Here is a 9,786-nt window from a genome sequence, read left to right on the forward strand (position 1 = left end):
TAGCTACAAATAAAAGACATATATGACAGACCCACAAAATACCCCTGGAAAGTTTCCCCAATGTTCTATTTTAGTAGTTTCATAGTTTCAGGTCTTAGATTTAAGTCTTTAATCCACTTCAATTTTATTTTTGTATATGGTGAGAGATAGGAGTCCAGTTTCATTCTTTTGCATATGGATATCCAGTTTTCCCACCATCATTAATTGAAGAGACTGTCCTTTCCCCAAGGTATGTTGTTGGCATCTTTGTCAAAAATGTTCACTGTAGTTATATGGATTTGTTTATGAGTTCTCTATTCTGTTTCACTGGTCTATGTGTCTGGTTTTATGCCAGCACCATACTGTTTTGGTTACTATCGCTCTGTAGTATAATTTGAAGTCAGGTAATGTGATGCCTCCAGTTTTGTACTTTTTGCTCAGGATGGATTTAGCTATTCTGGGTCTTTTGCAGTTCCATATATATTTTAGGATTACATTTCTGTGAAGAATGTCACTTATATTTTGATAGGGATTGCACTGAATCTGTAGAGTGCTTAGAGTAATATAGACATTTTAATAATATTGATTCTTCTAATTCATGAACAGGGAATATCTTTTCACTTTTTGGGTGTCCTCTTCAATTCTTGTATCAGTGTTTCATAGTTTTCATTGTAGAGATATTTCACTTATTTGGCTAAGTTTATTCCTTGATATTTTATTTGTAGCTATTATAAATAAGATTACTTTATTTCTTTTTCAGATTGTTCACTGTTGGAATATAGAAATGCTACTGATTTTTGTATGTTGATTTTGTGTTCTGCAACTTTACTGAATTTGTTTGTCAGTTCTAGTAGTTTTATGGTGGAGTCTTTAGGTTTTTCCAAATATAAGCTCTTATCATTTGCAAACAAGGACAATTTGACTTCTTTCTTTTCAATTTGGATGCTTTTTATTTCTTTCTCTAGTCTGATTGCTCAGTACTATGTTGAATAACAGTGGTGAAAGGGGACTTCCTTGTCTTGTTCCAGAACTTAGAGAAAATGCTTTCAGTTTTTCCCCATTCAGTGTGATACCAGCTGTGAGTCTGTCATATATAGCTTTTATTGTGTTGAGGCATGTTCCTTCTATACCCAGTTTGCTGAGGATTTTTATCATGAAAGGATGTTGAATTTTATCAAATGCTTTTTTGGCAGCAATTGAAATGATCACATGATTTTTGTCCCTCATTCCGTTGATATGATGTATTACATTGATTAAGTTGAACCATCTTTGTATCCCTGGGATGAATTCCACTTGGTCATGATAAATGATCTTATTAACGTGTTGTTGAATTCAGTTTGCCAATATTTTGTTAAGATTTTTGCATCAATGTTCACCAGAGATACTGGCCTGTAGTTTTCTTTTTTTGATGTGTCTTTGTGTGGTTTTGGTATCAGGGTAATACTTGTCTTATAGAATGAGTTTGGAAAAGTATTCCCGCCTCCTCTATTTTTTGGAATAACTTAAGTTGGATTGTTATTAGTTTTTCTTTAAATGTTTGGTAGAATTCAGCAGTGAAGCCATTGGGCTCTGAGCATTACTTTGCTGGGAGACTTTTATTACACCTTTAATCCCATTATTTGTTACTGGTCTATTCAGGATTTGTATTTCTTCATGGTTCGATCTTGGTAAGTTGTAGGTGTCTAGGAATTTATCCATTTCTTCTAGGTTTTTCCAATTTATTGGCATACAGTTGTTCATAGTAGTCTATAACGAAGTTTGAATTTCTGTGGTATCAGTTGTAATGTCTTCCTTTTCATCTCTGATTTTATTCATTTGGAACTTCTTTTTTTCTTAGTCTGGCTAAAGGTTTGTCACTTTTGTTTACCATTTCAAAAATGCAACTTTTTGGCTGGGCGCAGTGGCTCATGCCTGTAATCCCAGCACTTTGGGAGGCCAAGGTGGGTGGATTACGAGGTCAGGAGTTCAAAACCAGCCTGACCAATATGGTGAAACCCTGTGTCTACTAAAAGTACAAAAGAAAAAAAGAAAAATTAGCCAGGCGTGGTGGCAGGTGCCTGTAATCTTAGCTACTCGGGAGGCTGAGGTAGGAGAATTGCTTGAACCCAAGAGGCAGAGGTTGCAATGAGCCGAGATCGCACCACTACACTCCAGCCTGGGCAACAGTGCAAGACTCAGTCTCAAAAAAAAAAAAAAAGCAGCTTTTCATTTTGTTGATCTTTTGTATTGTTTTCTTCATTTCAAATGCATTTATTTCTGCTCTGATCTTTATCATTTCTTTTCTTCTTCTAATTTTGGGTTTGATTTACTCTTGCTTTTCTAGCTCTCTCTCTCTCTCTCTCTCTCTTTCCCTCTCTCTCTCTTTTGTATTTTCTATATAGATGGGGTTTTGCCATGTTGCCCAGGCTGGTCTTGAACTCCTGGGCTCAAGCAATCTGCCCACTTCAACCTCCCAAAGTGCGGGCCACAGGTGTGAGCCACCAAGCTGGCCTTCTAGGTCTTTAAGATGCATCATTAGGTTGTTTGTTTGATTTTTTTTTTAATGTAGGTGCTTATTGTTATAAACTTTCCTCTTCATACTGCTTTTGTTGTATCCCATAGGTTTTGGCATGTTGTGTTTCCATTTTCATTTGTTGCAAGACATTTTAAAAATTCTTTTTTAATTTCTTCATTGACCCATGATCACTCAGGAGCATATTGTTTAATTTCCATATGTTTGTATAGTTTTCAAAAATCCTTTTATTATTGATTTTTGGCTGTATTCCATTGTAGTGAGAGAAGATACCTGATATAATTTCTTTTTTTTCAATTATTTTTCAATTTTTTCTTTTTCTTTTTTTTTTTTTTTTTTTTTGAGATGGAGTTTCACTCTTGTTGTCCAGGCTGGAGTGCAATGGCGTGATCTCGGCTCACAACAACCTCCGTCTCCTGGGTTCAAGCGCTTATCCTGACTCAGCCTTCCAAGTAGCTGGGATTACTGGCATGCGCCTACACACCCAGCTCATTTTATTTGTATTTTTAGTAGAGTCAGGGTTTCTCCATGTTGGTCAGGCTGGTCTCGAATTCCCAACTTCAGGTGATCTGCCCGCCTCGGCCTCCCAGAGTGCTGGGAATACAGGCGTGAGCCACCACGTCTGGCTTTTTTTTTCAATTTTTAAAGTCTTATTTTGTGGTCTAACATATAGTCTATCCTCAAAAGTGATGTAAGTGCTGAGGAGAAGAATGCTTATTCTGTAGCTGTTGGATGAAATGTTCTGTAAATATCTATTAGGTCCATTTGGTCTATAGTGCAAACGAAGTCTGATGTTTCTTTTTTGATTTTCTGTCTGGATGATCTGTCCAATGTTGCAAATGTGGTGTAGAAGGCTCCAGCTATTATTGCCTTGGGGTCTCTCTCTCTCTTTAGCTCTAATAATATGTGCTTTATATGTCTGGGTGCTCCTGTGTTGAGTGCATATATTTTTATAACTGTTATTATCTTCTTGCTAAATTGACCCCTTTATCATTTTACAATAATATTCTTTGTCTTTTTAAAATAGGTTTTGTCCTGAAATCTATTTTGTCTTATAAAAATATAGCTACTCCTGCCCTTTCTTTTTCCATCCATTTATTTTCAGTGTTTATGTGTCTTCATAGGAGAAGTATATTTCTTGCAGGCAGTAGATCATTGGGTCTTGTTTTTTTAATCCAGTCAGCCACTCTGTGTCTTTTGATTGAAGTTTAGTCCGTTTATATTCAATGTTATTATTGATAAGAACTTATTACTGCCTTTTATTTGTTTTCTGGTTGTTTTGTAGTCTTCACCTCCTTCTTTCCTTTCTTCCTGTCTTCCTTGGAGTGAAGGTGATTTTCTCTGGTGGTATGTTTTAAATTCTTGCTTTTTATTTTTCATGTATCTGTTGTATGTTTTTCGATTTGAGGTTACCATACGGCTTGCAGATAATATCTTACAACCCATTATTTTAAGCTGATGACAACTTAACACTGGTTGCATAAACAAATGAACAAACATGCAATAAGAAAACTTATAAAAACTCTACATTTTAACTTCATCTGCTTGCTTTTTACCTTTTTGCTTCTTCTATTTATATCTTATTATATTGTCTGTATCTTGGAAAGTTGTTGTACTTCTTATTTTTGACAGGTTCATTTTTTGCGAGGGAGGCTTCCAGTGAAAACAAGAAAGCCTGCTGGACAAATTCTTAAAAAGCTGTAACACTGACAGGTTTGTCTTTTAGTCTTTCTACTGAAGATACGAGCAGTTTACATACCAAAATAACAGTGTTATAATATTCTGTGCTTTTCTGTGTACTTACTATTACCAGTGAGTTTTATATCTTCAGATGACTTCTTATTGCTTATTAGCATTCTTTTCTTTCAGATTGAAGAACTCTCGTTTGCATTTCTGGTAGGACAGGTCTAGTGTTGATGAACTCCCTCAGCTTTTGTTTTTCTGGGGAATTCATTGTTTCTCCTTTATGTTTGAAGGATATTTTCACTGGATATACTATTTTAGTATTAAAGTTTTTTTCCTTCAGCACTGTAAATTTGTCACACCACTCTCTCCTGGCCTTTAAGATTTCCACTGAAAAGTCTGCTCCTGGGCATATTAGAGCTCCATTGTATGTAATTTGTTTCTTTTCCCCTTGCTGCTTTTAGGGTCCTTTCTTTACCCTTGACCTTTGGGAGTTTGGTTATTAAGTGTCTCAAGGTACTTTTATTTGGGCTAAATCTGCTTGGTGTTCTACAACCTTCTTGTACTTAAATATTGATATCCTTTTCTAGGTTTGGAAAACTATCTGTTATCTCTTTATATAAACTTTCTACCCAGATCTATAAGGCCAATAACTCTTAGATTTCCCCCTTTGAGGCTATTTTCTAGATCTTGCAGTCATGCTTCCTTCTTCTTAATTCTTTTTTGTCTCCTCTGGCTGTGTATTTTCAAATAGCCTGTCTTGAAACTCACTAATTCTTTCTTCTGCTTAATCAGTTTTGCTAAGAGACAGCTGGGACTGGTGGCTGGTGCTTTATTTAGTTCATTCGGTGAGGTCATGTTTTCCAGGATGGTCTTGATGCTTGTGGATGTTCATCGGTGTCTGGGCATTGAAGAATTAGGTATTTATTGTAGTCTTCACAGTCTGGGCTTGTTTGTGAAAGGAGCCGGGCACATTCCTCAGCCCCGGGCTCAAAACAAACAAGCCCAGTACAAACACATCCCATCCTCCCATCCCACCACATATCGTCATATATCTCTCAAACTTCCTGAGCCCAGTACAAACACCACCAGGAAAGGCTCCGATAAGGAGACAGCCGTTCAAAGTTTTACTGAAAGAGCGGGAACCAAAAGAATTCCTTTGTTCCCCTGTAACTTTCAGGCTATAAAAAGCAAACACTCGCATTGTACAGGGGGGCCCTCTTGTATGCTGTGGAATGGAGGGACCAGGTTCGAACTTGTAGTAAAGATCCTTGCCGCTTGGCTTTGACTCTGGACTCTGGTGGTCTTCTTTGGGGAACTAACAGTCTGGGCATAACATCTGGGGGCTCGTCCGGGATTCCCCAGGCCCACCAGACCCCTGGTCAACGGATCTGCTAGGATCGATCTACTGATAGGTGAGCTGGCTTGTCTCTGTTTGTCTGTCTGTGTCTGTTCTGAATCTGAATCTGTGACTCGCGAGGTCTGAAACTGGAGCTGGCACAGTCCTGGCGGACGCGCTATAGGACGGCCAGCGGAGACCGGTGGGAGACGTCCCCTGGCTCTCATCTGATCTAAATTGCAATCTGAACTGCCCCGGTTTGGCGGGCAGCAGCTATCTCTGATCTGGGCTGCCCCAGCGCGATCGCGATCCAGGCAGCTGACTCTGACCCGGGCTTCCGGTGCACGCTTGCAACCTGAACTGCCCCGGTTTGGCGGGCAGCAGCTATCTCTGATCTGGGCTGCCCCAGCGCGATCGCGATCCAGGCAGCTGACTCTGACCCGGGCTTCCGGTGCACGCTTGCAACCTGAACTGCCCCGGTTTGGCGGGCAGCAGCTATCTCTGATCTGGGCTGCCCCAGCGCGATCGCGATCCAGGCAGCTGACTCTGACCCGGGCTTCCGGTGCGCGCTTGCAACCTGAACTGCCCCGGTTTGGCGGGCAGCAGCTATCTCTGATCTGGGCTGCCCCAGCACAATCGCGATCCAGGCAGCTGACTCTGACCCGGGCTTCCGGTGTGCGCTTGCAGTCTGAACTGCCCCGGTTTGGCGGGCAGCAGCTATCTCTGATCTGGGCTGCCCCAGCGCGATCGTGATCCAGGCAGCTAACTCTGACCAGGGCTGCCAAAGTGCGCCTGTGATTAGATATCATTAATAAGTCAGATCAGATTTCCTTTACAGGGATTCTAACCCACATTCCTTTACAAGAAGAGACTACAAATTATTACAGGATGGGTAATACCCAGAGCACTCCTCTATCTCTCCTTATGAATAATTTCAAAGAAGTTAGAGCAAGGGGCCATGATCTTGGTATAGAAATCAGGAAAGGAAAGCTAATTACTCTGTGTCGCTCCGAATGGCCTGCCTTTGATGTGGGGTGGCCACCCGAAGGGACCTTCCGACTTGCTGTCATCACTAGGGTAAAGTCCAAGATTTTCCTACCTGGGCGTGCGGGCCACTTAGATCAAATCCCATATATCCTCATATGGCAGGACCTTGTTGAGAACCCACCTCCTTGGCTGTCCCCTTTCCAATTAGCCTCGGAACCCTGTAAGGCACTGGTTGCTCGACCACTAAAATCCAAGCAACCAACTGCCCCCCCCATCCTGTTCTACCTGACAGCGGGGACCCACTGTTCACAGAACCCCCTCCGTACCCCTCCGGGCCCCAGGCCCCAGCCCCCCTGGCTGAGCTGTGGGAGGGAGCAGGCAGATGGGAGGCGGCCGGCACACATGGGCCTGCTGAAAGGGAAAGTAACTTTGAAGGGCCAGCGGGGCGGACGCGAGGGCGCACTTCGCGGACTAGCCCCACTCAGCCGCCTGACTCCACAGTGGCTTTACCCCTTCAGGAAATAGGACCCCCAGATGACACAGGAATCCCCAGGCTCCAGTACTGGCCATTCTCCACCAGTGATCTGTATAACTGGAAGACTCAGAGCACTCGGTTTTCAGACAACCCCAAAGATTTACTGGCTTTACTGGATAGTGTCATGTTCACCCACCAGCCCACTTGGGATGATTGTCAGCAGCTCCTCTGAATCTTGTTCACCACAGAAGAGCGAGAGAGAATACAGATAGAAGCTAGAAAGCTGGTCCCGGGGGACGACGGTCAACCGACTGCCAACCCCGACCTCATAAACGCAAGCTTTCCTCTGACCAGGCCGGTGTGGGACTACAACACGGCAGAAGGTAGGGAACGGCTACACCTTTATCACCAGACTCTAATGGCAGGTCTCCGGGCAGCTGCTCGCAAGCCCACTAATTTGGCTAAAGTATATTCTATTCTGCAGGGAAAGACAGAGAGCCCAGCTACCTACTTAGAAAGATTAACGGAAGCTTTTAGACAGTACACCCCCATAGATCCAGAGGCTCCAGGAAGTCAGGCAGCTGTTGTAATGTCTTTCGTAAATCAGGCAGCCCCAGATATTAAGAGAAAACTCCAGAAATTAGAAGACTTGGAGGGAAAGCGGATTCAGGACCTCCTTCAGATAGCCCAGCGGGTTTACAATAACAGAGATACTCCAGAGGAAAAGCAATTTAAGGCCACTGAAAAAATGACCAAGGTCCTGGCAGCAGTGGTACAGAAACAGCATCTACAGCCAGAGTACACCCAACCTAGGCGGCCCCCCCGGCATGATAATCTGAGCAAAGACCAATGTGCCTACTGTAAGGGGGCTGGCCACTGGGTAAGAGACTGCCCCAAAAAGAAACAATGAGGACAGGGACCCCCTAGGTCTACACCCGTACTAGTCACTCAAGACGAAGACTAGGGAAGACGGGGTTCGGACCCCCTCCCCGAACCTAGGGTAACTTTGCAAGTGGAGGGGTCCCCAGTCCAGTTCTTGGTCGATACGGGAGCACAGCACTCGGTCTTAGTTAAAACTAATGGGAAATTATCCTCCAAGTCCTCGTGGGTACAAGGGGCCACAGGAGTTAAGAAATACCCATGGACAACACAAAGAACAGTAAACCTCGGAGCCAAGAATGTAACCCATTCTTTCCTGGTCATCCCTGAGAGCCCCTGTCCCCTACTGGGGAGAGACCTGCTAACTAAAATGGGAGCACAGATCCATTTCCTCCCTGAGGGGCCCGTCGTGACCAACTCCCACAATCGACCCGTGTCCGTCCTGACTATAAACCTAGAAGATGAGTACCGGCTCCACCAGGAGAAAGCGGCCCCTGACCAGGACATAGCAACCTGGCTCCAGCAATATCCAGAAGCTTGGGCGGAAACGGGGGGCTTAGGTCTAGCAAAACACCGTCCTGCCTTATTTATTGAACTTAAGCCTGGGACAGACCCCGTGCGGGTACGCCAATACCCGATGCCCCTAAAGGCCAAGAAAGGGATTGCCCCGCATATCCGCTGGCTCCTTGACCAAGGGGTCCTTCGCCCATGTCACTCACCCTGGAATACTCCATTGTTGCCGGTACGAAAACCTAATAGTGGAGAATACAGACCTGTACAAGACTTAAGAGAAATCAACAAGAGGGTTGTGGACATACACCCAACTGTGCCTAACCCGTATACCCTCCTAAGTACCTTAAACCCTAAACATCAATGGTACACTGTTTTAGATTTGAAAGATGCTTTCTTCAGTTTGCCTTTAGCCCCTCAGAGCCAAAAGCTCTTCGCCTTCAAGTGGAATGACCCTGATAGGGGCATAAGTGGCCAACTGACATGGACCAGGCTGCCGCAGGGATTCAAAAACTCTCCTACCCTGTTCGATGAGGCCCTCCATGAAGACCTGGGTGAGTACCGACGTAAACACCCTGAAATAATTTTACTACAGTATGTTGATGACCTCCTAATTGCTGCTGAGACCCAAGAAGCTTGCATCCAAGGGACCAAGGCTCTCTTACAAGCTCTGGGGAATCTAGGCTACCGAGCCTCGGCAAAGAAAGCTCAAATCTGTAAGCCAGAGGTAACATATCTAGGGTACCTGCTTAAGGGAGGGCAGCGCTGGCTAACAGACGCCTGGAAACAAACTGTTCTGCAGATCCCCAGGCCACAATCCACCCGACAAGTGAGAGAATTCCTGGGGTCGGCGGGATTTTGCAGACTATGGATACCTGGGTTCGCAGAACTGGCTAAACCCTTGTATCAGGCAACACGGGGGCAACAGCCATTTAATTGGACAGACGAAGCCGAGTTGGCCTTCCAACAGATTAAAACTGCCCTACTCTCCGCACCTGCACTGGGACTACCTGATGTTACCAAGCCCTTCCACTTATATGTGGATGAGAATAAGGGTGTCGCCAAGGCGGTAATAACTCAGAACTTAGGCCCCTGGCAGAGGCCAGTTGCCTACCTGTCAAAGAAGTTAGACCCAGTGGCTGCCGGGTGGCCCCCTTGTCTCCGAATGATTGCGGCCACAGCTCTGATGGTGCAAGATGCTGATAAACTTGTCATGGGGCAAGAATTGCGGGTCGTTACTCCACATGCCATCGAAGGTGTACTCAAACATCCACCTAATCGATGGATGAGTAACGCCTGGCTCACCCACTACCAAGGACTACTACTAAATCCTCTCAGGATAATTTTCCTGCCCCCAACGACCTTAAACCCTGCCTCGCTGCTGCCCATCCCGGACCTGGACGCCCCACTCCATGACTGCAC

At 44.3% G+C, this 9,786-nt stretch overlaps 1 non-coding gene across 1 annotated transcript; it reads right to left on the reverse strand.

Annotated features, from left to right (window-relative positions):
- Window positions 1–4,139: 4,139 nt before the first annotated feature.
- LOC112441252 (U7 small nuclear RNA) lies at window positions 4,140–4,200 on the reverse strand. The gene has a single exon (XR_003029192.1). It is a non-coding gene; the product is annotated as a U7 small nuclear RNA (small nuclear RNA).
- Between the last annotated feature and the right edge of the window lie 5,586 nt (window positions 4,201–9,786).

The sequence above is a fragment of the Pan paniscus genome, chromosome 9 (genome assembly GCF_029289425.2).
Source record: "Pan paniscus chromosome 9, NHGRI_mPanPan1-v2.0_pri, whole genome shotgun sequence".
In the NCBI taxonomy this organism is placed as follows: Eukaryota; Metazoa; Chordata; class Mammalia; order Primates; family Hominidae; genus Pan; species Pan paniscus.